At 37.4% G+C, this 16887-nt stretch overlaps 1 long non-coding RNA gene across 1 annotated transcript in view; it reads right to left on the bottom strand.

Annotated features, from left to right (window-relative positions):
• Window positions 1–5077: 5077 nt before the first annotated feature.
• The window catches only part of LOC108715576, a 78510-nt gene continuing 66700 nt past the window's right edge, over window positions 5078–16887 (bottom strand). Inside the window, exon 3 of the long non-coding RNA XR_005960967.1 lies at window positions 5078–5787. This is a non-coding gene — a long non-coding RNA (uncharacterized LOC108715576). The remainder of the gene's footprint in view (window positions 5788–16887) is intronic.

A 16887-nucleotide genomic window follows, 5' to 3' on the forward strand; every position in this document is an offset into this window, starting at 1 on the left:
CCAACCATTGCTAACAATACTGAGGTTATATGCATTTCTACTGCAGCCAAATGATGTATTACGCATTGCTGATATTCATAGTTTAGTACAAATATGGGACCTATCATTCAGAATGCTCAGGACCTAAGGAGTCTTTCAATAGTTTGGATCACATACCTTAAGCCTGCTAAAAATCATTTAAACATTACAAAGATTTGGGGGCACATTTACTCAATTCAAGTGAAGGAATAGAATAAAAAAAACTTCGAATTTCGAATGTTTTTTTTGGCTACTTCGACCATCGAATTGGCTACTTGGACCTTCGACTACGACTTCGAATCGAACGATTCAAAGTAAAAATCGTTTGACTATTCGATAGTCGAAGTACTGTCTCTTTAAAAAAAACTTCGACCCCCTACTTCGCCATCTAAAACCTACCGAACCTCATTCTGCCAGATACTGACCCATCTATATCTTTTATAGTTTTCTGAGAAAATGAAAATACCCATTCGCCCTTATGTTACCTGAGCATCTTGACACAATTTTACATTTAGGAATTGGTACCTTATATGGTTATACTAGTATTATTAGAAACATGCTGTCATTGATTATTTGCATTTCAATAGTCACATGATGCTAAAAGCCCTCTGCATGACCGCATTGCTGAACTGTCAAAATGTATTTTAGTCAACGTGGATACCTGCACCAATTCAGTGCATAATCATCATTATGAACAAGCACTGCCAACTACTGCCCTTTTATCTTCTCTAATGAGTACTGCTAAATCACATGAAAGTTGCAGATATGTTGGGACTGCCATTTTCTCCTCAGAATTTGAAACAAGCTGTAGCTCACCATTGGTCTATGAACAGTAGGAAGTAATGAAACATAGCAGCAGAGCTTATTAATTGCTTGGAAAATATTAGCATATTACTTGTGTTATTCTATAGATGAATGGGTTAATCTTTTCAAACAAACCCCAATGTGCCCTTAGCATCTATTTTTACAATTATAAATGCATGGCTGTCAAGGTTCAGAGATCCAAGGGAGTTAGTTATAGTGAGTAAGGAGAAAAAGAATACATTTTAAATATGATCATTTTAATATCAAAGAGCATGATTCCACTGAAGTCTTTAGACCAATAAGCCTTGCCAAGGAGGGAAATCTTCCTGCTTCTCACACAAACTGTGCCATAATGTTTGACATATCTATACCTTGAAAGAATATGATACATTAATACACCAGAATAAAATGATCAGATCATCAACGGGGCAACGAGTGTTGGGGGTTTTCAAAGGGAATGCTAGATATTAGTGCAATATTACCACGCAGGTCAATGGGCTAGTTGCATGGATATGACCAATGGGCATGTTGGCTGAATTAACATCATTATAAGAACTTTTAGAGAAATTGGACAAGCACATTTTTGGGTCAGCAGAAAATGCTTAATACGTGTCATTCATTAAATTCATGACCTGGCTTTTTGTTTAGACTTTGTTTGGATTGTATCAGAGGCTAACCAGTGAAAATGATCATCATAGGTGCCAAAATGTACAAATAACAAAAATATGTGGGTGCGTGGCTAACATGTTGCATAATAAATACTGTTCTTATGAAACAGACTTACTATTTTCCTAGTAGGTACAGCTTGAGACTGGTCAGGTCTGGAGATAAAATGTCTGTATTGCATCTGTAATGCCCTAAAGATGCAACAGGAATTGTGCCCATCTAATATTTTTTTTATGAGAGAAATGAATGTTATGGCATAAGACAGGAATGACAGGAAAGATGTTAACAGCAGTTTTACCCTTAGTGAAGCTTGAATGGGACTGTGTAGAATTCTTTAGAATCACCCCATATATGTTCAAATTACACCGAAGGACCAAGAGCCAACCGCCAGATCTACGAGTGATGCTACCCGATGCATTTAGAAAAACAATTGCTTTATGGTATGGTAAATGATATCAGTAGACGTATATACAATCCATAAGGGTGATGGTGAGCAGGCTGCAATTTATGAATGTAAACCCTTCTTCTAGCATTAGGAAAATATCAGAGGTTGCCAACATACTATATTGTTGCCAAGCATGGTAATTAATCTGGTTAAATGGTCTGCCATATAAATGCAGGAGAGAGATAACCCTTTTTATCAATGGAAACTTTTGAAAGCAACCGTGTGTCTATAAGGAAGGCTTTCCCTAAGGGCAATGAGTCACTCCATAGAATATGCTCTACTTTTCTCAGCAGGTTACTAATTGCCTCTTTCATTTGTGATTGCGTTAAGAGTATTAGATCACATCAGTTATTGCTTACTCCCATTGACTCTCTGCTAAAACAAGAGGATGTGTTTCTAAGGCCAGTTCCTGCGTTATACCTATATATAGATGATAAATGCACATAAGTGGCACAGTCTCTTCTGTCCCTGTGGTTCTTGTAGGAGGGATATTGTGAGAAGTCATTCACTAGCAAGAATCCTGTGCCTGCCAAATATGCTTACTAAGCCTGTGTCACTGGTAAGAAATTTTACCAATGTCTGAAGGGGAATAAGAAAGAAAAAATGGAGCCAATGGAGAAAATTATAGGAATTAAATAAGGTACGGGAACAGATTAATTTCCTTCTAATACATGCACAAGACAAGTAATGTGACAAACTTTAAATAAAAGTAAATGTAGAAGTTTTGGATATGGGGATCAAATAAAAATAAAGAGAGAAAGCAATGAAGTAAAGTATATCTTCAAAAATATTTCTAATGAAGAAACTGCTTTGGTCTTTATTTAAGATTGTAAGATTTGGGGGGGTTATTAACTAAAACTTTTTGCTCACTTTATTAAAAAAAAATTCCACCAAACTGCCAAATCCGAATCCCCTTAATTTACCAATAATTATTCTCAAACAAATCTGTGGGACAAAAAGTTGCGACAAAATCTTGCAAAAATTCGAATCGTCCAACTTTTTCGATTTGACATTTTAATCATGCAACTTTTTTGAATCTGATTTTTTTCAAGTTTTGGAGCGAAAACCAATGTCAAACACCTCAAAACACATAAAAATCGTAAAAGCAAAAAACATCTTCAAATGATTAAAGGGACCTCTCCCATTGACTTGTACATGATTTAACAGGTTTCAGCTGGAGTATTTTTGAATTTGGATTTTTTGCTGCTTTGGGACATAATAAATCTCTAAAAATTCAAGTTTTTTTTCACTTAAACTACTTGTCCAGAGAAACTCGACCTTTAATAAATAGACCCCTAATTTCATTAATCAAACAAACACAATACACATGTATAATGAAAGTGTGTGTCTATATGACACATATAGTTACGTAGTGTTGAGATTGAAAAGACATTTTAACATTTAGAAATAAATTATACCTACTTTTCTAGCTGATCCAGAGTGGGATGAAAAACCCCATCTGCCCTTGTGCCTTTTGAAAATATATACTAATGAACAAGGCAATAGAAAGTATAATGTATGTTGAAGATTGTCTCAGAAGTGTTTTAATAAAAATAGCTAAAGCAAAAAATACTTGGGGTGTACTCCATCAAACCCTGCAGTCTTGTTGAACTTTGCTACAATGTTTAAGTACCCAGTCCTGGGTCGACCACTGATAATTTGTTTATTGTTTATAAATTTTTGGGGATTGGTCTTTTCATTTTAAGCAAGTAATTACTTTTTTAAAGTGTTCTAAGTGTTCTTTTATTGTTATAAATCATTTATGGTTGGGTCACGATCAGTCTGGACCATGACACTGCCATGCATCCAGTCATTGTATTTGTTATTTAAATACTCCATTTAAATGACTATGTACACTTACAGAAACACAATAAATAGGACTTGTGTTGAAAAATCATATTTTCTTTCTTTATTTTTTTTAATTTAAAGCATAAACAGTGACATCATTTTCTAGTTACACAAAAGCAATAGTTCTTTATAGTGGAGGATTATCTGTAGAGTGGTAGTTTAATTATCTAGTTTGTCCTCCTGGAATTACTTGAAATAACTAGGAGGATGCAATATGGCGTTTCTTTTGATTTCAATTTGCACCTGTTTAGTGCAAGAAATACCAAAAACCAAAAAACATTTTTTAATTCCTATAAATGTGTCTGTTGCCTTAAAGGGATACTGTCATGGGAAAACATGTTTTTTTCAAAACACATCAGTTAATAGTGCTGGGGGCAGCTGGGAAACTGACAATATGTCTAGCTTCATGTCAAATTTCAAAATTGAATATAAAATATCTGTTTGCTCTTTTTAAAAATGGATTTCAGTGCAGAAATCTGCTGGAGCAGCACTAATAACTGGTGTGTTTTGAAAAAAACATGTTTTCCCATGACAGTATCCCTTTAAAGTCTGAGAAACTTTATACCCACGTGGCTTCAGTTTTATCTCTAATGTATCCACCATTTCCTCTGCCATTATAGTGTGTTTACTCTGTTCTTTTAAAACATTGTATATCCTTCAATATTTAGGTTAATTGACAGCTAGTATTTTTAGCTGGCAGAGAGGTTAGAAACCTGCAGGAAAGTGCTTGTTTGAGTATTTTAGGCTTGCTAATTTTACATTTCCATTAAAAAGAATGATGGGCTCCTGAGCAGGATTCAGGAGCTTCTCTGCTGGCTGATATGTGCCACTAGCCTTACTGCTAAGTCATATTACTCATTCTGTTTTAGCAACACCAGTAATGTGATATATTGCTCATCAAAGCTCTCCCTGTAAAGTTTCTTGCATGAGTGAGCAAACTCTTAATACTGCTTCCAAGTTGTAGATTGTTTACATACTTTACATGCATACAGTATGTCAATCCTGCAACTATAGATGCAGACTATTTCTCACTATAATCTATGATATACTCATCCATTTCATCCCACCCAAATCTGATAGCAGAACTAGCTATGGGCCAAATCCAGGACACTAGAGCTGCTATCCTGTATTACATTTACAAGTGCCTTCAAAGAACTACATTCATTTTTGATTCTTTTTTTAGATGTTAGTAAATTAACTTAATGCCATGCTTTTTTTGAAGCGATATAGTATAAATATTACATTGCGGTAGATCTAAATGCCAGAAGGTTAAATAACATGGCTTTCACACAAGAGTTTATTTAAAAAGTTGATTTTATGCCTTACCATACTCAAAGATAACAAAGCAGGGAATGTGTTTTGAAGCCAAGTCTGTGATAGTTCATTTCATATCAGTTTTGAAACCTATTCAAGAAAAGATCACCAGTCATAGGAATTTATAACAACTGCAATGTGCGATAAGTATTAGGACTGAATACATAAACAAATCACTGATATTTCTTTACTTAGGAGTAAGAGTTGACGGGCTTTGATAACACATAGTTGGATCCTGTCTCCAGTAAATGATGATTAAGTCAGACAGTCAGTGTTTTGTAATGCACAGATACTCTATAACAATCTTGTGTGCCCCAGCAATGAGCTTTCTCTGTGTTCAGTTTATATGCCAGCCGGCTTGAAGCAATTACAATTGCCTTTGTTTCTGCTTCCACTTGTTTCCCAAAGCGGGAGGGGGCTGGTTCTTTAGGGAGCGTGTGGCGCCTGCCAGAGAGAGAGAAGCAGCCTCTCAATTACTGTCATCAAGACAAAGCTTTCCCAGTCCACTGGTAACACAGATTTGGAGGTTCAGACGTTTCTTCAATGGCTCTACCATCCCATTACCAAACACACTTATTATTCATTCTGATGTTCACCGAGATCCTAAATGTACTTGCCTTTCACTTCTGTTGTCAATGTCTATTTTGATCTTGCATGGATTCCAACTTGTCTGTTTTCTCCAGGGTTGTCAACTGGTCCCAGATAAAAAGAAAACCTACAATCAGTGCTTTGTATAACCTTGGATGGTGGAAAAGCTGAGCTTTTTCTTTTAAATCCTATATCAATAACAAAATACTGGCATTCCACAAAGACACTTGCTGGGGAGACAGACAGCAAGTTGACTGCTGCAGAGAACCGTAAAGAAGGGCTAGACATCAGTCTATATTGGCCCACAGAAATTCCTACAGTATATTATATATATATTACAAAGCAGCAACATCTGAATATATAGATTACATACAAATACAGACTAAACAAGAAGTAAAAGGGCCATGCTAATTACAGTTTATAATCTTAATATATGTATAACTACCTTCTAAAAAATATAAAGTTTTTTCATGAAAATATATATTTTTTTAAATAAAATAACTTGTATGCAAATTCTGCAAATCAAAAGAAATACAGATAAATTAAAGAAGCCTGTGAAAAAGAATAAAGAAAATGTATATAGGGCATGACTTTAAATGAATAGGTTTGACAGCATTTTGTTCATGCAATATTTTTCAATAGATGTCCCATAACAGGAATCGATAACTTGGCTCCTTTTACACAATGTGGCATATTTATCAAAGAGTGAAATGAGAGTTCACCACAGTTCATCATTGTGTGAACTCTCACTTTCACCACTTTTATTAAGAAGTAAAAGTGAGAGTTTACACAAATACAGTACATCCCTTAAAAATACTATACACATGATAAGAGATCTGTGAAGTTACCTTTGGCATATTATTAACCCCCATATGTAATAAAAGTTTGCCCAAAAGCAGTAATACATAGCAACCCATAGGATGTTTGCTTTTATACAGGTGACCAGAAAATTCTACCTGCTGTTTGGTTGCAATGGGTTACTGCTCCTGGGCAAACTTAGTGCCTTTTATTACATTACCCCCTATGTGTTCTGTTTTCCAACCTTTCGTAAGTACTCCCCAATATATACGGTAGGAACTTAACTTGGAGACTGGCCCAGCTGAATATACTAAGGGAAGGCAGAGGTTACCCTGAGTAGTTAGTGATGCTGAAACTAAGGAGAGGATGAGGAAAGTGAGGGACAAACCAAGCTGGGGGCAACACAATAAGGAAATGGGTAGAGGATGGTAGTACAGTAATACAAGGTTCAACAACACAGCAGTAAAGCATTATACAGTAACAGATGGGTGAATGGGGTGTGGTGAATACTAAAAGGCGTGGGTGAGGCAAGGGGTTGGGGATAACACAAAGGAATTGGTAAAGATAAAAGCAAAATACACGTTGGGGTAAGGGAAATGTAAAACGATACAGAGAAGTGTGTTGATAGAATAGAAGGGGTGGTATGAAGGAGTTTGTGTATTGGGTGAGATGAAGAAATACAATGACAGGTGTGTACATTGGGTGCAGTGCATTGAGGGGTAGGGAAACATGTGTGGGTTAGAAAGACATCTAGAGTAGTAAGTGGTTAGAGGAGAATGCAATGAGATGTGTATTAGGAAAGTACACACGGGGATATGAGAATTGCTAATTACACAGAGGTATAGATTAGTAGGAAGGGGCTGCTAAAGCACATCTTATGTTTGCAAATTTCCGTCTTGCTTATGATTTCATTGTTCTCTTTATTTCTGGATACAAGTGTCATAATTCCCTTCTAGAGGCAAAGGATGTGGCCCTAATAAAAGCATCTGTTAATGGAAAAGAATTGGAATAGAAACAGCAAGAAACCCACAAGTTTGACCACTATATAAAGAGAGAATATAAACCTATGTCCAAATACAGATTCTTACATACTAATAACAATTGGGGAAGATCATTTAGAGTTTAGTAGCCCTTCATTACAAGTCGTTAATTCTTATTGTGTTTAGCTGAGTGACATAGACAGTGTGTACAGGTAAACAAGTTAAAATAGATGGATAGATAAAACAGACGCTAGACATCTCAGTTCCAGGAATCTTATATATCAGAGAAATGGCGGTGAAGCCATAGAACAGTTTGTACTTTGTCTGAAAAGAATGAGCCTTAGCAATTAGGATATACTGTACTACATTGAATAAGCCAAACATTCTCTTCTAGACATTGGGACATTTTCTCAGCATTAGTCTCTCACCTTTGAATTGATTTAGAGTCAAGAATACTGGGAGAATGTCAATGGCTACACAGTATTTTCGATTCTGTAGGAGTATATTTACTAGAAAAGATAAGCAGGTTATCAGTAAAAGTAGTGGTAAGCAAAAGTACTAGAACACACAGCTGTTTACACTATCATCCCAATGCTTGTCTTCATTGGCAAGAGACTAACTGTATCGAGCCTTGGGTGAGACAATAGGATCATTATACTAATTTATACTATTAAGTAGCAGCATCAGGTCATTTTTAAATGTTCTTGGTTAAGGCTATTTATCAATTTCAAAAACAATACACACAAATTCATTAGAGCGACTAAGAGGAAGGGATGGGTGGAAGGAAAGGCAAATAGCAAGATTGCCCATGAAAGAATTATAATAAAAGTACTAGAAGAACATAGTAGCATATTAATAGTGTACATCAAATTCAAATCAGAACATTAGCATTTAGTACAGGTAAACTGCAATATACAAACTGTAGCTTAGTTACTTACTAATGACTCGTAACTGACATTCTCAATTAAGATTTAGACAATGTTGTCCAGAAAGAAATTCTCTTATTGAGCTCTGATTAAACCAAGGAGGATGAAGGTACTTGAGCAAAAACAAACTATTAGTACCCTACAACATTTCTATATTAAAAATACACTGCAAGCTTTCGGAGCACCGAGGCCCCTTCGTCAGGCAAAATCTGAAGGGGCATTGGTGCTCCAAAAAGCTTGCAATGTATTTTTATTGTTAGCCAATATAGGTATCACTTCTACAATACTTTTTGTATTTGTTTGTTTTGTTTGTTTTTTTTATTTGTTATTTTTGCTACTGGCTAAAATGTTACCACAGTTTTTGTTTTGTTCTTAATTCAGCTATGAAAGTGAAGGAAATATAAAATAACATGGGGCAGATGCGAGTGAGATCTCACACAAGCCTCCGTATTGTGATATTTTATACATTTGTACATATGTATGTTAATATACAGTATATGCACATATACTTTTTATTCAAGTCAATTGCTTTATAGTCAGTAGCATTTCACAAGTGTAAAGTTAGCTTCTGGGTGTACGTTTTTGATTTTGCATACTTTTTTTTTGCACAAATAGAATAAGCTTGCAATGTGTTCAATATCACTGTACCAAAACAATTATCAGAAATAAGCAAAATACTGTTTTGCAGCAGATTGAATATTTTTGGCAGGTGCCACTTGTACTTCCAAAATGAATACAATTGCACATGTGCTCTGTTGCAAATAGTGATGGGCGAATTTGCGCCGTTTCGCTTCGCTGAAAAATTTTGCGAAATTCGCGAAACAGGGAAAAATTCGCGAAACGGCGCCGGCGTCTCGTTTTTGAAGCCGGCGCCCGTTTTTGACGCCGGTGCCCGTTTTTCCGATGCCGGCGCCCATTTTTGACGCCGTCGAATTTTTTCCGAGAATTTTCGTGGGCGTTTCATGAATTTATTCACTGGCGGCGATTCGTACAAATTCGCCGCGAATTCGCACCTGCCGAATAAATTCGCCCATCACTAGTTGCAAATTATCTGGCATCATTTCCAGCGTTCAGCATTTGTATGAAAGTGGCAATATACTACCCTTTTAAACTGGACACCTGGCTTCCTCCATCTGTGGAGGGAAGTGCTAAACATGTATTCTGATTTCTAATGACAGTTTGACAATTCAAACTGCCCTGTAAACAGAAATAGCAAGTGAGCTAGGATATATGACTCATATGAGAGACTAATTATATATGTGTTGGGAAGATGTGGCAGAAGCAACATGATAACTAAACTCTAGGACTTTCGAATTCTTAAAATACAACAAGGAATAAGACTCCCCATGTTCCACGTCACTAAACCAAAGCTCAAAAAAGACAGGATGTGGGAAGCTCCTACCAGGTGACACTGAGTCATACAATTACTGATTAAACCTTTCTCAACCCAACTGAAAATGGTATGCATTTCTAATAGGAATAGATTTCGCAGATTTGTGGCTAGGTCACAAAGGGGTGAATTTCTCCAGATCTCCAGTGCATTTGTGCATACATGCACTCACAGGAAGGGGAAGAGGACACAGAAGGCAACAAAGAAGGGGCACAGACTTAGACGGGGAGGGAGATATGGACAGTGAAGGGAAAATGATGGGGGAGGGGGGGCGACAACCGGAGCCAGCCTAGGGGCATCCGGTTTGTAAATCCAGGCCTGAGTGAGGACAAAAGTGTTGTATGTGTCATATGAAATAGACTCACATGATAACATGTTCTAAGTAGAATGTTCCATTCGTCCAGCACCACATCTTCCAGTTGAAATTGTGTTAGCTGAGTGTTCAACTTCATGTTCCTCAAACTCAGATTAAGTAACAGTTTGGTTTTACTATAGCCTTGGATATTGTACTTGTCCAAGAAATCCTCCAAGACCCTCTTAAAGTTATTAACAGAATCAGCCATCACAACATCACCCGGCAAGGCAACCACAACTTCACTGCCCTCATTGTGAAGAACCACCTACACTGCTTCAAATGAAACTTCTTATTTCACTCTAGTCTGAAGGGGTGGCCTCTGGTGTGATGATCCATTGTATGGGAAAAAAGATCTCCTGCTATCTGTCAATAATGCACTCTAATGTACTTATAAAGAGTAATCATATATCAGTATGTGATTTGTTAGACAAAGCTCTGTGTTTAGATATGCCACAACCTTCCTTGTTCATTGTCCAGTGCTGGGCCAGGCCAGCTGGGCACCCTAGGCAACCTGGCTAACCCCTTCCCTGTGTGAACAAGCATGGGCGGTGACAGTTCAAGAGGAAGCATACATTCATGGCAACAACATGATGGGGACAGGGTTAAACAGGCAGAAGTGGTATGCCCCCAACCATTGTGCCCCAGGCATTCTCCTCTTCTGTGTACCTCTAGTTTTGGGCCGGTCATTGTCTGTTCATCAATGACAGTTCCCAGCATCATAGATCTTCCTCCCAGGGGTGATCCTGGCCCCTCCGCCGCCTGCTGCCCCCCCTCCCCTGTGCGCTTACCTTTATGCACCTGATGGGGTCCAGGGGGGTCCACAAGGGCAGCAGAGAGGGCCAGTATGCTAGCGCAGAGAGTCTAACTGCGTTCTCTATGCTAGAAGAGCCAAATTTCCTCTTTGAAAACCAGAAATTTGGCTCTTAAATTAACAGGAGCGGCATTTTTGCACCTAGTGATGCGCTGCCACCTGAGGCGACAGCCTTAACTCGCCCCTGCCTCCTCCTGACATCCTCCTAGCATCGTGGACCCCCCTGTGAACCCCCTCAAGTGTCAAAAGGGTGAGTGTGTTGGTGGGCAGCAGCAAGCTGCCTCAGGGTGGCAGAGGGGCCAGAATCGCCTCTGTATTGGATTTAACAACAGCTTATTTTATTAATCAATACATCTGAGATTGTACAAAAGCTTTACAAAGCAACAGCAGAGTGTTACAGTAAATACTAGACAGGTTTGGTTTCATTGCACTGATGTGCAAGTTCCTTTTAAACACATTTTCCCTCTTGTGTTAGTTGGACTTCTATATAACAATCTAATCAACCACTGATAGGGATTTTTATTAAATAATTCAATAAATGCTTTGGGGGAACAGACTGAACCCAGTAAAAAGAGGGGTAACATTCCTGCAGAGGAAAGAAGGAGGTTTAGGGATGGTTTGTCCAATCGCCTTCTTTGGCACCATTTTCCTTAAATTCATCTTTGGGAACCTGGGTCAAAGGACGTGTTCTCTGTGGGAAAACTGTGTCAGGTCCTGGGTTTCGCCTTTTATCAGAGACTGGATGGAGGGTGGTAGAGTGAAGGGGGTCCGGATAAGGGAGGGTGGGTTTCCGCAGCACATTCTTCTGGGGTTAAAACTTCTTAAGAAGTGGAACTTGAGTTTTAGGGCCATGGAAAATCTCGCTAGAAAGGAATTATATAGATTGGTGCTTAATTCCTTTTTTACTTCTGTACTGATTTTGAAAGATTGTCCTATGATAAGTATGGGGATTGCATTAAATTTTAATGGCCATAGGCTTCCTGGGAAGCTTTTCAAATGTTCAAATCTAAATATTGTAGAAAGATTCTGTCTTTGGGGATGTGGAGAAGAAGAAACTACGGACCATTTTATAATAAACTGCTCGGTTTCCCACAATCTTTATGATCATGTCCGACAATACTGGGTATTAAAGGAAAACTATACCCCCCAAACAATGTAGGTCTCTATAAAAAGATATTGCATAAAACAGCTCATATGTAAAATCCTGCTTCATGTAAATAAACCATTTTCATAATAATATACTTTTCTAGTAGTATGTGCCATTGGGTAATCCTAAATAGAAAATTGCCATTTTAAAAAATAAGGGCCGCCCCCTGGGATCTTAGGATTCACTGTACTGTATGTTAGGTCACATGAGCCAATTAACAGACAGAGTTCTGTCTTTTGCTCCCACACTTCTTCCTGTTACAGTTAGAGTTGTAGTATTTCTGGTCAGGTGATCTCTGAGGCAGCACAGAGACCATCACGAAATGGTGGCTCAAGGCAAGAGATGTAAAAGGGCAATATTTACTTAAATATATATTCCAGTTTGGTAAGATTCTTTAATATGCCACTTGATATGATATGAAATATCTGTTGCTAAAGTGTTCATTTTAGGGGTATAGTTTTTCTTTAAGGGCCTTTGTAGGGGAACTAATGAGGAAAAGGCCTATGGTATCATTAGCAGGAAACATTCATTGGAGAAGGAAACACTTTTTATTATTTTTTCTGTTATTCGGTATCAGTTATGGATGAGTAGGTGTGGCAAAACCTTTGGGAGGGAGGAAGGAACCATGGATCTGACTGTTAAGAAAATTCTTAAGGATTTGTATTTCATCAGATTTAAAGAAATTAGTCAAAATAAAGAAAATATAAATTGTTGGAGGGGAATTCATTTTACATGGGAAATTTCTCTTGATGATATTTAATTTGCTTTATGTAAAAATTCTTTATTCATAATCTGCCTATGATTTGAAAATGTGAAGGTTGGTGTATTTTGTTTTTGCTAATGTTTTTATTTAAATTATTCAATAAAATCCCTAATCAACCACTGATAGGAGCTGGAGCTCTGCTCTTACAAGGTTCGATTTTGCAAATCTATTCCAAACTATCAGGTTTGTCACTGTTATCATTCTGACAATCCTGAACTCAAGGCTTAATGCAGGATCGCCATCTAATGGACATCTCAGTCATTGTCTCTTGCAATTGGTTCTCTCAAAAGCAGTGGGGGTTTTTTTGCATTAGCATTTGCTTCTGTAAACAGTATGCAGCACTGCACTTTCAGAACTCCAGAATAAAGTAAATTATAGAACATAGAAAAAAAGATAGAAAAGCAGTACAGATATGTACATCACAAATCTGTCTGTAAATGTATACAATAAAACAACATGGAGCATTTCATTAAGTCAGCAAAATACTGCTGCTGGCTAGGGGAGCAGCTGGCTATGCATTTTGTTGTTTCATAATAAAAATAAGTGTTGGAATGTGAATCATTTTCAGGGATGTGTTGGAATGTGAATCATTTTCAGTGATGGGCAGAAAGAGCATTTGTTATGGATTCCTGTTCGTGGATGAAATATTAAGTTTGTAATTATTTTTAATGTTATCAAAAAGTTCTGGACACACATTTTCTGTGTGTGTCCAGGACTTTTCATTGGAGATAAACTGTTTCATTTAAAGAGTTCATTCACATTAAATTAGCATTCATTATGGCATGGACCAAGATATTCTGAGACTTTTTATTTTTTTTGTGGTTTTTGAATTATTTAGGTTTTTGTTCAACAGGTTATCTGGTAGATGGGGGTCCAATTTACCATATCAAGCAGTGGTTTGAATTAGTGATTGGAAAAGGCAAATAAAAAAAAAAATTATTATAAGAATTTAAAAAAGTAAGACCAAATTAAAAGCTGCTACAAATAAGACAGTAGACTATATATATATAGGGATCTGCACAAGCTCAATGTTTTGCAGTTGGGGAGCTTACCCCATTTTTACATCACCAAAAGTATCAATGTTTCAGGGGGGGTACAACCTCTCTTCGTCAGGAAAGGGCGTACCCCCGAAACATTGATACTTTTCGTGATGTAATAAATGGGGTAACCTCCCCAATTGCAAAATATTGATCAAGGATCTGTATATATATTCTACAGTTGCTAAGGGACCAAGCATGGCCAACAGTTAACCAGCATCACCAGTGCAGTGTAATTGTAACATAGGTGTGCAGTAGACCAATCGCATCTACTACAAATAATTCAGACCTGTAGCCAATGAAAGCAATTATAATGTGCAACGTGATAAAGCAAGTAGCCAATCATTGTGCCTAAGTTAGAAGAAACACATTTTTCACAATAAACATTTTTTATTATGATATGTATACAAATATTTAAATATTAACTTTATATTGCAGCACAGAAATCAGTGTATTATGCATCAGAATTGATTAATAATCAGCCCTGTAGCATCCACTTCTTCGACAGCTATAACCTTACCTTCTGCAATGATTTCTGATGGCCCTGGAGGTGAGTTGAAAAGCTCACCTCAGGTGGCAGTGCTCCTGTTACCTTGAAGAGACAAATTTCAACCAGAAATTCGGTTCTTCTAGTGTGAGAGAGCTCAATTGCCCTCTGAACGCTAGAGATGCAGCCCCCCTCTAGTGCAGGAAAGGTAAACATTGGAAGGGGGGGGACATAAGTCGCCTCATACAGCTCCTCACCTAGAAACAGCCCTGGCTCTAAAGTTTAGTTTTTTCAATAGCACAGAGCACACTGAGCACGAGCTGTACCACTGACACTGAAAAGATGGCCTAAAAGGATCCAATACAGAGATCTGCAATGGACAGCTTTGAAGATGGGGATCTTTACTAATTGCTGCCCATATTATTGTTTAGGCTTTAGGTCGACTTATAGAAAGGAGTACATGAGATACATACTGTATTTCAGCAAATATTTATCTCATGCAAATATGCAAATATCTCATGCAAATATTAGCAGCAGTCAAAACTGCTTTTTTCAGTTTCAGTTCTAGTTCCAAATCTTGATTACTGATTCTTGCAACAGTTCAGCTACTTAATGGAGCCTGGAAGCTATGTTGCCATGTTAAAAGTAATCCGATTGCAGATTGTCTTTGTTCTGCGTGTATTGAGCCTTCCAAAGAAGTAAAAAATAATACAACACGGTTAACAGATTCTTGGTTGAGTGCATTTTAATAGGTTGCTGAAAGAACTGGTATTTATTTAACAGAACTATGCATTAAAAACTGGTCCAAACCAATCGGCCTTTATTACTTTGAAATACCCATTGATTATTGCTGCATGCTACACGCTGATGTAATAATAAATGAAGTCACATTAAAATGAAGTCACGTTAAAATGCTTTATCATATTCAATGCTAGTGCCTTGTGTCTGGTGTTGCCTTGAAGCATGTTGCCAGATCAATAGGCAATTCTAAAGCATAGAATCTATAGTGTCGGCACAAAGTTATTTGTCAGCTCCTTTGTTTATATGGCAGATGGCATATAAAAAGTTTGCAAATACTGTATTGCACCAAGTATGTAATGTGGACATTGTCAATGCATGCCATTGTAGAAGAGTCCATAAGAAACAGCGCAGCTTTTCAATTTTTCGATAAAAACTTTACTTATATACTGTATCATGTTGTTTCCTATTCCCTATCCTGTAAAATCAGGACAACAGGACAGTAACGAAAAATGACGAGGTTGAATAAATAGCATTGTGTCTACAAATAAAAAAAAAAATCACAGTAATGTATTGTAACCACATCCATCACAACACTCTTGTCCACATAAATCACCAAACTGAATTTGAGAAATATAAAATGCAATGTTGAATAACTGCTTTTTTCTCATAAAATAAGAGTTTTATTGAAATATTGCTATTCCTGCAAGAGAGAACAGTCCCATAATCTAGACATACTTTTCTAAAGCCAAGAGAATAAATAGAAAGAAGCTTTATAAGAAGTCGATGATCGGTTATTAGCCACTCTATATATACACTCTAGGCTGATGGATGGAAGCATGGGGAAATATGTGACTGTCCACTTGATAACATAATTCACCTGGTTACACCATCCACAGTAAACCATTAGTTGCTATAGTAACTCATTCGTAAACACTGAAGGCAGCAAAATTGTTTTTAGCTGATGTCTTAGTTCCCCTGGATAATACATTGATCTCTGAGCCACTTTGAGCAAATTGTGATTACTAAAGGCCAAGAGAAACTCCATTTATGTTGGAAGCTCAACAAAATCTATTAGGAAACTGTCTGAACACACACCATTGCAGTGTCATAAATTGTCATTTTGACCTACATCTCCTTTGAAACTTTGTTCAAAAACTGAAGTTTTTTCCCCCATTTGACTTGTGTTTTAAAACTTGTACGAAATGACTGGGCAGAGCATTACATTAGACCCTCTCTCCACAGGATGGGCCTAAGCTACATGAAAGAGTGAAGGGGAGGTGCCTCACATACAAAAAGTAACAGACTTTAATCTTTCAAAGCTCAAATCAAGATTTTCATACTCACAATCATTTGAGGTAAACACATACATGTCAGATAACATCACAGCAATTTAGAGTCAGCATCTTGTGGCATCTCTGTGAATATAGCATATCAGATTGATAGATTCAGGATTTCTGAATAGTGACCTGGATCCCACAAGTTGTGAAATCACATAACCTAATTCCCCATTATTCTGTGATCCCTACACTACAGACCAGTCTTGACTGAGTTGAGAGCTACCCCTTGCTATCAAATCCTAGTTGGGCCACAGGCTGCTCTTGGTATATACTGTTCTTAGAAAGTGCTCTTACAGAATCTACCCTGTCCTGACTACACCTCATTTATGAGGTCCTGTATCCCCACCTTCGCCAAGTGCTTGACCACCCTTTGGGGCTTTCCTTTCCTGGGGCCTAAGTCCCAGGCTCCCAGCAATATCCACTCCCTCCCTC

The sequence above is a fragment of the Xenopus laevis genome, chromosome 4S (genome assembly GCF_017654675.1).
Source record: "Xenopus laevis strain J_2021 chromosome 4S, Xenopus_laevis_v10.1, whole genome shotgun sequence".
Taxonomy (NCBI): Eukaryota; Metazoa; Chordata; class Amphibia; order Anura; family Pipidae; genus Xenopus; species Xenopus laevis.